We start from the raw sequence: 13957 nt of genomic DNA, 5'->3' as shown, positions 1-13957 counted from the left end.
TGATGGATCAGTTATTATATATCAATTACTATTTAATTACAATATATATCTGAGATTTATGGTACATATGTATTGGAGTCTGTTTACTGGTTAAAGATCAGTTTCGACATTTATTTTGTATTTTGTAAGTTACGTGTTATAAACAACCCAATTAATCCATTTGCTGATACCATCTACCTTTCTTCACGAGAAATTTCCCAAGAACTAAAAAACTGATTTGTGCCAAAGCGTCAAGTATATAGATCTTTAGGTATCTTTAGTGACTCACTTTCACTAAATTATTTTATTTGGAAAGATTTATTTTATCTAAGGTTGGTGGGAAATTGTCTTATCTTATAGTGTAATAAGAAGTTGACTGATTGATTCAAATATGATCATTTCAACTCAGTTACTAACGATGAAAACATTTTATATAGTTAGTAATATGCATAAAAGATATTATGTATTCTACAAAAAAAAAAAACAAGAGAACGTTTTTGGGATGTAAGTGTTCCTCTAGAAAAAAATGTCCCTAGTTTCTTTGAAAAAAAATTTGCATATAATTGGGAAGACAAAACAATCTTGGCTAGGCGATAAATAGATTAAAAGCTTTTTTTTTCTTATAGAAGAATCAACGGATTAAACGAAGGTCTGTGTAAAATTGGTGTTGATAAAGTCAAAAAAAATTGAGCATAAATGAATAATTTCTAAATTTTCACAAATTATTATAGTTTTTATAGGTTCCTTTCTTACGGCAATGCAGTTAGATAAGAAAACTACATACTTATTAAAATATTCAGTAGAAAGACTTAAAAGATTCGCTGTATATCAGAAATGAAGATATACACAAACACTTGAAAGTCGAAAGTATATGCTTCATCAAAGACATAAGTACATCCAAGACAAGAGCTTATTTGATTCTGTGGATGCTATAGAAGTACATCAAAGACAGGAGCCTTTTTGATTCTGTGGATACTTAAGAATCACACTCTCTTGAAACAAGTGCAATATTTATTCCAACAGGAGGATTTGCTTGCTATTTTTGTTAAAGCACCTAAATAACTCATTATCTTAATTTAACAAGGCTCCTATTAGAGTATATCAGCCAAATGGTCACAGACACTATTAAGTAAAAGTACTTAAAACACTAACCCACGTTTCAGTAAGTTAAGAACAAGATAGCGTCTGAAGAAAGAAAAAAAGGTGCTGACAGTGTTGAGGGTTTTCAAAATATATACTCTGATCCTTATTCCATCAAGGATAATTATTCTTAATTTTTTTTTTTTATTTTTTTTCCATATATATATACAAAGAAGTATAAATATAAGATAAATTCGATGATGTCGATTAGGCTTACAAAATACTTAAAAATGTCTTTATTTTACAAAAAATTACTTTTAATTAAGGATATATGTGAAAGCAAGTATATGATAAACTTTTGACCACTAAACTATGTCCTAAATGAGACATAAAGACTTAAAATAAAATAGTGAAATATGACTACTTGACAATATAACAGTTAAATTATAAATACAATATATTATCATTCAACAATCGAATGCACGTCACACGTAGATGGCACGTGGGTTAACATATTATGATTGAAACATTAGCCACTCTCTCTTAGTCTATAACATCAAGAAAAGAGTCATTTATATCCTTTCATATATATCATAATTTTCTACTAAGTTACACTGCACGTTAATACTTAAAATTGTATGATCGCTCATATACGCAAATCCTTAGGCATATAAACAAAATTAAAGGGAGTGGAAAATGTTTGTTTATGAAATTGTTCTATAACCATTTATCAACAGTTTAAGAGGAGGGAAATATTTCAAAATGGAAGAACATAAAAATATTTAGCATAATCGGTAATGACAGTTTAATGTGCTTGCCAAAGTGGCGGCATTTTAGCAGTGCCAATAACACAAACTTCTCGAGAACACATGGAGGAATTACGTAGACATTTGTTCTCATTCTAAAAAATTTTTATTATCCATTCTACTTGCTTCTTATTCGGAATTCTAATAGAAAAGAAAAGCATACAAATTTCAAGTTGTTAAACAAATATTAATTTGAATTTTCAGTTTGGTCTTCTTTCATTTTTCTTTTCTTTTTTTTTTTGTTTGTCCTTTTTAATAATTTTATTTTATTCTTTGCTCCTTTGAGCAGATTTTTTTGAACATTCACAACTGTCGCCAAAATGCGCATCGAACGAACTAAACCGCTTCAGACCAGACCAGACCAAACCAGACCAGACCATAGCAAAGCAAAGCAATACGAGCACTTGCATTAGTGGCACCCCTGAGCATATGAACTACAATTTATAATTCACTTCAAAGCACCATTAAACGTTCAAAAGTCCATTAGCTTCCCATTTGCCATTTTGGCATAATTCGCGGCCGGCGGTCACAAAATTTTTCTTTTTTTTTTACTTTTTATTCTTTTATTAACATTTTCCTATGCGTTTTAGTCAGTCAGTTTTCTTCTTCACATTTATTTTTTTTTTTTTTGTTTTATTTTCTGACTTTAAGAGAAAATTTGGCAAAACAACAGGAATATGACCCTAATTTGCAACATAAAAGGGGCGTCAGTGAGTTTATTTGATTGTTTTTCTGTTTGGACTACTTAAAGCCACTTGATTTAGTTGTGGAAGCCAGCTGAGCTGCAAGTTGGGAAATTTTCTTATATGTTTTTTCTTCTACAAAAAGGTGCCAAAGTTGACTTAATTTGCTGCTTCTTGCAAACCCTCTCAAAGTTTTCTTCTGCTTCTGCTTCTGCTTCCACTGTTGCTCCACCTTCATTTAACTTTAGTATGTTTAGTATGAAATTTTAAAATTTGCTTAAGATTACGTTCTTCTTCTGACCCTGTCTTACCACAATCAGTGCGTTCAACACTACACTTCAGGAAGTGTTGTTGCAGTGCTAGTTTGCTAGTTCTGGTTCTTGGGCTTTGGTGTTTGTGTTTGTGTTTTTTTGGGCTTAAGTGTTTGTATGTTTGTGTGTATGTCTTGCATTAAAAAATTTGAAGGGAAAATTGTGAAAAACTTTCAACAAAGTTTGCTCAACTTATTATTGTTGTAAACTTTTGTTTGCGTATTATTATGTAAATGTTTATTTAGCGCAGGTTTAGTTGCAGTGGATATAACGAAATATAGTTAACAAAAATGTAAGCCGTTGTGAAAAGTGCATTACTGCATTTCCATTGTTGTAGTTCACCGAAAAAGAGCAGAAATGTTCGCACCACGGGGCGTATGAGTGCTGTTTAAATAATACACAAATTTTGCTACTTCAAGCAGCCAGAACATAAAATGAGCTAAAAAGTTGCCGTTGGGGAATGCAATTTTAAATTTCTCCTCTTCTCTTCTCTTTTCTTCTTTTTTATCATTCCATATTTTTATATTTCTTAATATATTTTAAATTTTACTTTGATTTAATTTCTGCTGAGATTTTATACTTGGCAGAAAACGTATTGTTGTTTGCAAAATTTTACCTAAAGCTAAAAATGATTTTAAATTCATAAATTTTATTATAATGAAATCTCAAAAGACTCATAACGAAGCACAGATATACGATTTTCTTTTAACAACGAAAAGAAATTGCGAAGAAATATGGCTTAGAGAATTTATCGATAATCTTCAATTTTCTTAAATGTAAATTTTTTAAAATTTTGTCTGTGTTTGGGGGGCGGAAGAGTATATAAAAATACTTATACATTATACGTGATTGAGAAAAATTTAAAATTTGTTGATTTTTAATATTGTAAATAACATTAACATAAATAAATTTTTAACATTTATCTATTGTATTCACAGTAATAGGCACCAAATTTTATTTAAAAGAATGTAAACAAAAGATGTATCTAATATACAGTCAAACTTCCATAACTCGGAGTACCATTTTGCAAAGAATTTTTTTTTTATTTTTAAAAGAAACTAGAATTACATTAAAGATATTTATTTATTTGAAACCAAATACAGCACAGAAGTTATAGTAAAGTGAAACATTCAGAAATTAGGGTTTGGGATTTTAATTTTTTTTCTTGTTTTCAGTAAAAAAAGATTCTAAATCATTCCAAACTGATGATTCTATGATCATCAGTTGGAGTATCATTTACTTGTAAATAAAAATTCTGAATTTTGAATGAGTCTTCTATCTTTAATGAGTGATATTATTCCCCGAACCTGAATCGGATTCACTATAATGAGATAGAGCTATAATGCTCAATAATATCGTCATCTATAAGATAGCTTGATGTATAAAGTCCATTGTCAAGCTCAATATAATATAATGGTTAAGCGTAGCATTGGAAGTTATATTATTTACTTTACTTTCACATCATTTAAGGGTCTTCATCAATGTTATTGAAGAAAATTAAAGAAATGTTGTCCTCTTCGTCCTGTTCTAAAGCAGTGCGCTATCGTTTGACTACGGTTTGCCATCGACTGACATTTTCCAAGACCACTGATGATGGGTATTTGGCAATACTCGAATCAGCTGTATGGTCAGTCAAATATTCAATTAATTAAAATAATACAAAATAAATTTTTGTTGTTCTAATTTCACTACTGTTCGAGAAACCTCTTCAAAAAATTTTTATATAAAATTGTATTTATATTTCAATTATATTTCAATTTTTTTAAAAAATATTTACATTACAAACATTAAATGTTTTTGAATATAATTTAAAAGGTTGTAATTGTTTGTCAAGCATTAGCGAAAATGATAAGTTTATTATTTTAATGATCAAATTAGATTTATATATACATTTTTTAACAGACTGGATCAATGTTAATTGTTTAATAAAACACATTTTTATATTAGTTTTAAAAAACATGTTTTATTTTCACCACTATTTTAACTGTAGTCTATACCGAAAGCTTGAAGAATATTATACCTTGGATATATTTGTAACTAATCATGTCTCTTTATTCTCACTAATCTGTCGATCACTGACATTTTTATAGAAGAATAATTTAAGAACTTCTGTCCATATTAGGTTGATAGAATAGGTGTAAGACGAATTGTCATTTAATGTATGACTTCACATAATTGCTCCACACTTTTCAGTTTATTGTTAATATTTATTATGCATGTGTGAAATTTGATATAACGACTACAATTTTACCAATTAAAAATTTAATCGTTATAACGCCGCGGACACAGATGACTGCAGAAATTGACAGCACATCACATTCATGCACAAACACAACAAGATTTCCTAACACAGTTCTCACTTATGTTAAAAAGAAAAATTACTTAGTTAAAACTAAATGTTTAATAGTAACATATGTCTATACTATAACGTCGGAAACAGAAAGTGACTTGAGCAGTAACCTAACGTCTGCGATGCCTTGAACACTTTAACAGTGAACGGGGAAGGTCATTTACCAGTGGTTCAGTTTATCTTCGGTTCTGTTTTATCTTCGGTTCAGTTTTATATTTGGTTCAGTTTATCTTCGGTTCAGGCATCAGAGTAAAACGAAAGTGACAGGATCTCATTAAATAAATTTTCTTGTGAGGACCTTGGACAACGCTGAGTTTATCCCATGTCTAAAGAGAACCAAGAAAAAGGTTTATTACAACTTTAAGAAATCAGTGAATCTTTTCGGTAGTATTAGTTAATGTCTCATTGATTTAATTCATCTCATTGATTTAATTCATTGTATCTTGATGTATCACTTTTAAAGTTGTTCAAATCAATAAATGACATAAGTTAATGCAGTTATGTCTCTAAGTTTCATAACAAATCACTGTTCCATTTTTCCTGATTTACACCTTTCTTCTAATTATGAAACCTTTTTAATGTAGTTTACGTCTTATATCAATGAATATCTTCCAGCAGAAAGATATTTATTCACCTCATAAAATATTTTCACTAATATTTTTATGTGAACTTATTTAATTTAAATCAAAGATGTTAAAATGTGTATATATTAGTAAAATAATTTTAAAACTCTTCATAATAGTTTAATCATTAAGCCAATAAATCTGTTTAATATTATTTTGTTGGAACTATTTGAGAAATACTTTTGCTTTAATTCAATCATAAATCTTTAAAAATAAATACTATTTAATTTTATAAGTGGCAAACATCAAATATTCTTATAGCTTTGAAGAGCACTTAAAAAAGGATTTTATTATTATTTTCCATTTGAATTAAAATTTTTGCTTGACCAACACAGCTCGTAAATCATATTCATATTAAACATTTCCTTTGCCCATTTTAAATTGTATAATGGCTTCACCAAATTATGTATATGCTCCTTTGTTGCATATTTATCAATCTTTAAAATAAATTTTATATGTTTACCATAATAAATTTTTTAACAATAAATCAAAGCATTCAACCTTTTTCAACCTTATCAAGTTATTACTTTATTTTTTATTTAAGAAATTCAACAAATCCTGAATTTATGTGCTCATATTCGGTGCTGATGTTGTTCTCGTTTCTCGTTTCTCGTTTTTGTATGCCTCGCTTTATACCAATAATATAATTCATAAATCATTTTTGCCATTTTAACATATAAATAACAACGAGATCCTTTATGTATTTTTCAACCAAAATGATTTTATATTATTTCAGTGCTGCTGTCGCTTTTGTTGCTGTTGTTGGTGTTGTTGCTCATGTAACTTAACTAATACGCAGATTCTTGTACCAAAACCACTTTATAAACAATAACTCATACGAATACACCAGAGTCAACATAACCACAGTTATGTGTAGTGGAATCGGCAGCAGCAACAGCAGCAGCAACAGTAACAGCAGCAGAAGTGGAAGCAGGAACAGCAACAGCAACAGCAACAGCAGCAGTTGCTGTAACAGCAATGAAGTGTTTATGTGCGTTTTGTTATTTTTAAGCTCACAAATAAGCATGGATTTTCTATATGCAAGATTTTCTATATATAAAGAACAACAACAACAATGAGAGCACTCATACGCACATCAATCAGCATAAAGAAACTATTGCATACTTTTCGGCGCTCCATAGCTGCCTGTAAACGAGCATGAATTTATTTTAATAATAAGCACAAGAAAAATAAGTAGAAATCCTAAGCCTATTCACATACATTCATATATTTTACTAATAGGTTTGGCTTTTGCTTAATTCATGGTTAGTTTGTGTGCGTACAAATGCCTGTGAGTTTGTGTGAATGTGCATTTTAATGGTCTCTGGCAGATGAAAGCATTTCTATGCGTACTTATTTTTCATAGCCGCTATAAGAACTATTCATTCCATCAGTTGTATTGTATTGCAATTCTAAGTGGCTTCAAGGATTTCACTGATAAGCCTGCTCTGCTTTCCTTTAAGATGATTTCGACAGCAAAACTAGCATCAACCGCAAGAAAGAAGATTTCTCTCCAAATTGCCTGCATACACAATACAGAAATAATATATTTTGCAATTCTAATTGGCAAAAGGAAAAAGTATTTGTCTTCTATTTGTAGTAAGTAAGGCAGGATACTACAAAAGTGATTAATGAAAATGTAAGTTTAACTTTGAGTAAATATGACATTTTGTATAAATGTGCTGTTATCCTTACTTTATGCACATAATTTATACAATAATACATTTGTAACTTAAGCCTAACATGTGTCAAGAATTAATGAATTTCTTTGCTGAAGTTTAAATAACTGACATCTCGAAAAATTATTCTTGAAATTTTAAAGTTATAGTATAATTTAGTTACTTAATTTAAGAACAATGCAATTCATACACTATTATGAGACTTTTACACACATACTTCAAAACTTTTATCTGATATGAAAAGCATATTATTCTTTCCATAGTAGTAAGCCTTTGGTTCTATTGAGTAAAAATCTACAAAAATGGGCTTAGCGGTGAATGGGAGTGAAATGATGTACATGCCGACTACTGATAAAACTGTGTGTCACACGGACACCGAAGTGGTGGCATATGACTATACTTTCGAATCCGTTAAGCATTTTATCAATCTTGTCATTGCCGTGTTGGGTAGAAACGATGTCAGACTGGAGATCACCTGAAGCATAACAATTGTCAAAAGGTGCAACTATGAGCAATTGAGATATAGAGCTCCCTATTGGCAGAGAAAACTAATGCTCTATAGGCTATTCATACTACCTTGTAAGGATGAAAATTTGTAATCACTTCCAACCTACATAAATTTAGTAACATTGTCACTTTGAATAAAATACATGAAGTAATCTGAAATTAGAAGAAAATATATTGATAATAAATACAGAAAGGTATATCAATAAAATAATAATATAACATACCTTCATTATTCATCCTCATAAATTTATTTAAATTAATAAAAAATTAATAAATAATCCTAAGTAGTCGCAATGGTTCTAAGAGCAATGCCGGTGGTCGCGTAGCTACTAGCAGGGTCTCAGGTGAGCAATCACAGCTAACAACAATTCACAACATAACGATTTCATTCGGTTAGTTTTTAACCATCTTGACGTCCCCGGACATTGACAAGAAGCCAGCCATTTTTAAATCATTGCTTAGTAGTCCGTACTTAGTCTTTTACATTTAGAGACAAGAGTAGTGACTATAACTGGCAGCCTCAGTACCAGCCTCGGATGCTATAGGCCAATCACACTTACATCTAAACTTTCTCTGTTTAATAAAACCGAAAGAAATAATACGGCCCTATAATCCTTGTAGCAATTAAAGCATTAAATATATATCACGGTTATATTATGCTATATTTTATATTTTTTACCGGTGGTGGTTTAAATTGGACAATTGTTTCAATAGCTAGTTACATAGGCACGTAGCTGTACTAGAGACAAACTTTATAGTTTAAGAGTAAATATAGTGTATAAAGGTTGCATCATGGATTAAATCTTGATTATGTCTAAAATTCTATATTTTTTTATTTCATTATTTTGATTTATTCAAATTCAGGGAATAATTTGATTAGCGAATTCGAAGCTGCACAGTTGGTACGAAAATCACAACTTCGAATTTATTTTCACTACATATATCCGTACTATATCATTTCTTTATATGGTGATGTAAACAAAAAAGGATTTCAAAATTTTGATCAAATTTTATACGAATTTTGCAATATTGCAGTTTTTTGTTTATGACTTCAAGTGGCGAACTTCTGCTGCTTTATTCCCTCAACTGTGAAATAAATTTTAGTTTGACGTTTTTATTGCGTTAGTGCAAAACTGCGTAAAATTTTTATAAACAGCAACTTTCTTCCCCCTTCGTGTAAAAAATGAAGAATTTCTGCAACTTAAGCATAAATTTTTCTTACGATTTTGTGTCAATTCATTGGCATTTTTACTAGGACAAGGAATATACAAACTCATAAAAGTACGAAAGCGGGGACGATTGGATACCAGGGATAGTTTCTAAACTAGACCGACATAAAAATTTTTTTACGATGCGGATTCTTAAGATTTTCATAACAAAAAACAGTAGTACGAGTATATGAATAGAAAATCAAAAATTTTATTTTTTTAAGAATAAACTTTAACTATATTATATTGTAAACATCAAAAATAGTTTAAATTTATATAGTATATATGTTATTTTCAAATATGAAAGATATTAGTTAAATTTTTACTTAATAACTAAAGTATAAATAAATGTGACTGTTTTTAAATGCAAATTTTTTCATTCGGTTTTAATAAATTTTTAAGGCTATACTCTGATCTAAGTTCTTTGCAAGATTTTAACAAGAACATTGAAATTCTTGTATAGAAAAAATAATACTAAGATCATCTTAGTGTTATTTTTACTCTTACTGCTATTCTTACGCTTACTCTTACTCTTACTCTTACTCTTACTCTTACTCTTACTCTTACTCTTACTCTTACTCTTACTCTTACTCTTACTCTTACTCTTACTTTTACTTTTACTCTTACTCTTACTCTTACTCTTACTCTTACTCTTACTCTTACTCTTACTCTTACTCTTACTCTTACTCTTACTCTTACTCTTACTCTTACTCCTATCGTTACTGTTACTATTTCTCTTACTCTTCTTCTGTTACTATTAATCTTACTCCTATACTTTCTTTTACTGTTACTCTTACTTTTATTCTTATTCTAACTTTTGGTAATAGTAATAATAGTGGATTATGGGTTAGGTGTAGGTTCTTATGCACTACAGCCTGCTTGATATACTGTGCACCCCTTTATATATGTTTAATATATCGAGGAAACGAAGTCAGTGGACCTATGAGAATATCATAGGCAAGTTTTTACCCAAGTAAACATATTCTGTAGAATAAGTGAACAAATGAAACACATAATTTTATTTTCGCTTCATTAACTATGACACGACATTTTAAAATTTTACAAGATATAAGAGTGACCCTATATCACTGTATATATCTATAATATTTTTTAATTCGATTCACTTCTAATGTGAATCGTTGATATTACTAATAAACGATTGTTGGTAGTACAATTGCAATTGAGATAGATTAAAAAGTCATATCTCATACAATAGATAATAGCAAAAGCGAATTCATGCAACTCTGCAAGATCTGACTGCAAGATAGTAAAAAATCCAAATGTAAAATGAATTAAATGACGAATTTAGATATTGATTGAGTATACCTTTAGAAATAACAAAACCTCATAATAATGAATAAATAGAATTTCTAGATCACCATACAAATATTACAGTATAGACCCCTAGTCTTGTAATTCTTAAATAATAAACTTAAATTAAATCTTATAATCTTATTAATAATCTTATTTTATAATCTTATTTTATAATTTTTTCTTATAATCTTCTTAATATAGACATACATATTCAAACTAATAAAGACAAAAATTAGGAAAAACTTCTTCTTCTTCTTAGTTGGCCATTACAGACGTGTGTCGTCCTTGGCCGCGTCGAGTAGCCTCCGCCAGTCAGCCCGATTAGTTGCTTTCTGACGTCAGTTGGTAGTACCGAGCGCCCCCAAATCGTTGGTCACCTGGTCCTTCCACCGAAGATGCGGACGTCCTCTACCGCGTTTTCCACCTGCGGGTACCGAGTCAAATACCTTTCTAGCTGGAGCACTTTCTTCCATTCGCACGACATGACCAAGCCAGCGTAGCCGCTGAATTTTTATGCGCTTAACTATGTTAATGTCGCGGTATAGCTCATACAGCTCATCGTTCCATCTAATTCGATACTCGTCGCCAACGCGTAAGGGATCATAGATCTTTCGAAGAATTTTTCTCTCGAATGCTCCTAACGCCTTCTCATTACTGTTGGTAATTGTCCAAGCTTCTGCACCATACAGCAGGACAGGCATGATAACGGATTTGTGAGCGTGATTTTTGTTTGTCGAGAGAGGGCTTTATTTCTCAATTGCTTACTTAGCCCGAAGTAACATTTGTTGGCAAGAGTAATTATTCGTTGAATCTCTAGGTTGACGTCATTTTTGGTGTTTAAGCTGGTTCCTAAATAAACAAAGTCTTTCACAACTTCGAACTTATAATTGTCAACAGTAACGTAGGTCCCAAGACGCTCAGGAGATTTGTTTGTTGACAGAAAGTACTTTGTTTTGTCCTCATTTACCACAAGACCCATTTGCTTTGCTTGTTTTTCTAAGTTGGAAAATGCCGCACTGACGACGCGAGTGTTCAGACTAATGATATCAATATCGTCGGCATACGCAAGCAGCATTACACTTTTGTAGAATATTGTGCCAGTACGGTTTAAATCTGCTGCTTGAATTATCGTTTCCAACATTAGGTTAAAGTAGTCACACGACAAGGAGTCACCCTGTCTGAAACCTCGTTTGGTATCAAACGGCTCGGAGAGGTATCAACGTCATTTTACATAGCCGTAAAAGTTTTGCTGGGATACCAAATTCAGACATAGCGGCATAGAGTGTACTTCTAGTAGTAGTGTCAAAAGCAGCTTTGAAGTCGACAAATAGGTGGTGTGTGTCGATTTGTTTTTCTTGAGTCTTCTCCAGGATTTGACGCACTGTCTGGTCTAGAGTGGATTTGCCAGGTCTGAAGCCACACTGATAAGGTCCAATCAGTTGGTTGACGATTGGCTTTAATCTTTCACATAGTACGTTTGACAGAACCTTATATGCGATATTTAAAAGACTGATCCCGCGGTAGTTGGCGCAGTTTGCAGGATCACCTTTTTTGTGGATTGGGCAAAGCACACTTAAATTCCAATTGTTGGGCATGCATTCATCCGACTAAATGTTGCGAATTAGCTGTAGCATGCATTTTGATAGCTCTTCGCCACCAGCTTTAAACAGCTCAGCCGGTAAACCATCGGCGCCTGCAGCTTTGTTGTTTTTGAGCCGCGTTATAGCTGTTTTAACTTCATTATGATCGGGAGGCGGGACGATTATTTCATCGTCAACGATTGAAAATTCGGGATCATCTTCGCTTTCAGTCACATTGCTACTACCGCCATTTAGTAGTTTCGAGAAGTGATCCCTCCAAATATTAAGCATGCTTTGGACATCTATCATCAGATTACCGTTTTCATCTTTGTAGGAATTAGCTCCGGGTTTATAACCATAATTTTTTGATAGAATTTTCGAGCCATATTCCTGTCGCCCAGCTTCTCAAGCTCTTCGTACTCACGTCTTTCTGTTTCCTTCTTTTTTCGCCTGAAAAGACGTTTCTCTTCCCTTCTCTTTTGCCGATATCGCTCTTTAACAGCGCGCGTCGCAACTGACCGCAGGGTGGCTTGATATGCTGCGTCTTTCTCTGCGGTAGCATTGCGACACTCTTGGTCGTACCAGCTGTTTCTTTGTATACGGTGATAGCCGATCACCTCTTCTGCAGCGGTACGCATAGAGTTGGAGATGTGGTTCCATTGCGCGCATATATCGGCTTCTTCAGATGAATTTTCCAGATATTGGGAGAGTCGAGTAGCGAAGTCATTAGCTGTCTGTTGTGATTGCAGCTTTTCGACGTCTAGCTTTCGCTGTGCTTGTTCACGTACCTTTTTCATCGCACATAAACGTGTGCGGATCTTGGCTGCAACAAGGTAATGATCCGAGTCGATGTTGGCTCCACGGATAGTACGTACATCCAAGACACTGGAAGCATGCCTTCTGTCTATCACAACGTGATCAATTTGAGATCTTGTGTTTTGATCAGGTGACAGCCATGTTGCCTTATGTATGTTGAGATGCTGGAATCTGGTACTACTAACCACCATGTTTCTAGCCGCGGCGAAATCAATCAGCCTTCTTCCATTATCAGAAGTTTTCGTGTGAAGGCTGAACTTTCCGACAGTAGCACCAAAGATACCTTCTGCGTTGAAGTCTCCAACAACGATTTTGATGTCATGATGGGGACAGCGTTCATATGCTTGTTCAAGCTGTTCATAGAAAATTTCCTTGGTGTCGTCATCTTTATCTTCCGTCGGGGCATGCGCACATATTAGAGTGATAAAGAAAAATTTTGCCTTAATCCGGATTTTTGCGAGCCTTTCGTTTATTGGTGTAAACGTTGAGACCAAATTTCTCAGCTTTTGGCCTACCGCAAATCCGACTCCAAACTCGTGCTTTGTTGCATGGCAGCTGTAGTAGATGTCACAATGATCTCGTTTAGAGCATCCTTGTCCCGTCCATCGCATTTCCTGGAGAGCGGTAATGTCAGCCTTATATTCCTTGAGGACATTAACCAGCTGTATAGATGCACCTTCTTTGTAAAGAGTTCGGACATTTCAGGTGCATATTTTTAAATCGTGTTCCTTAATATGTTTGCGTTTGTCGTCATCAGTAGATCGTTTCCTTATCCGAGGCTGCCTCTTCGTTTGCATTGAAAGAATTTTTTAAATGGTGGGTTCCAAGCCCGACGCATAACCTCATATATCCCTGAGGTGGATTTCGCTGCACACATTAGTTCACTACGCACGGATGATTGTAGCTATCCAGAGGAACCACGTGGAGGCTGTGTGTCAACTTGGAGAGAACACTGACAAGGATCGCGCTGGCATTTACCATGTTAAATCCAATCAGACACTTTACCTTGTATGTTCAATCC

This window comes from Teleopsis dalmanni, chromosome 1 (genome assembly GCF_002237135.1).
Source record: "Teleopsis dalmanni isolate 2A chromosome 1, ASM223713v2, whole genome shotgun sequence".
Lineage (NCBI taxonomy): Eukaryota > Metazoa > Arthropoda > Insecta > Diptera > Diopsidae > Teleopsis > Teleopsis dalmanni.
This window is presented reverse-complemented; position numbering follows the sequence as displayed.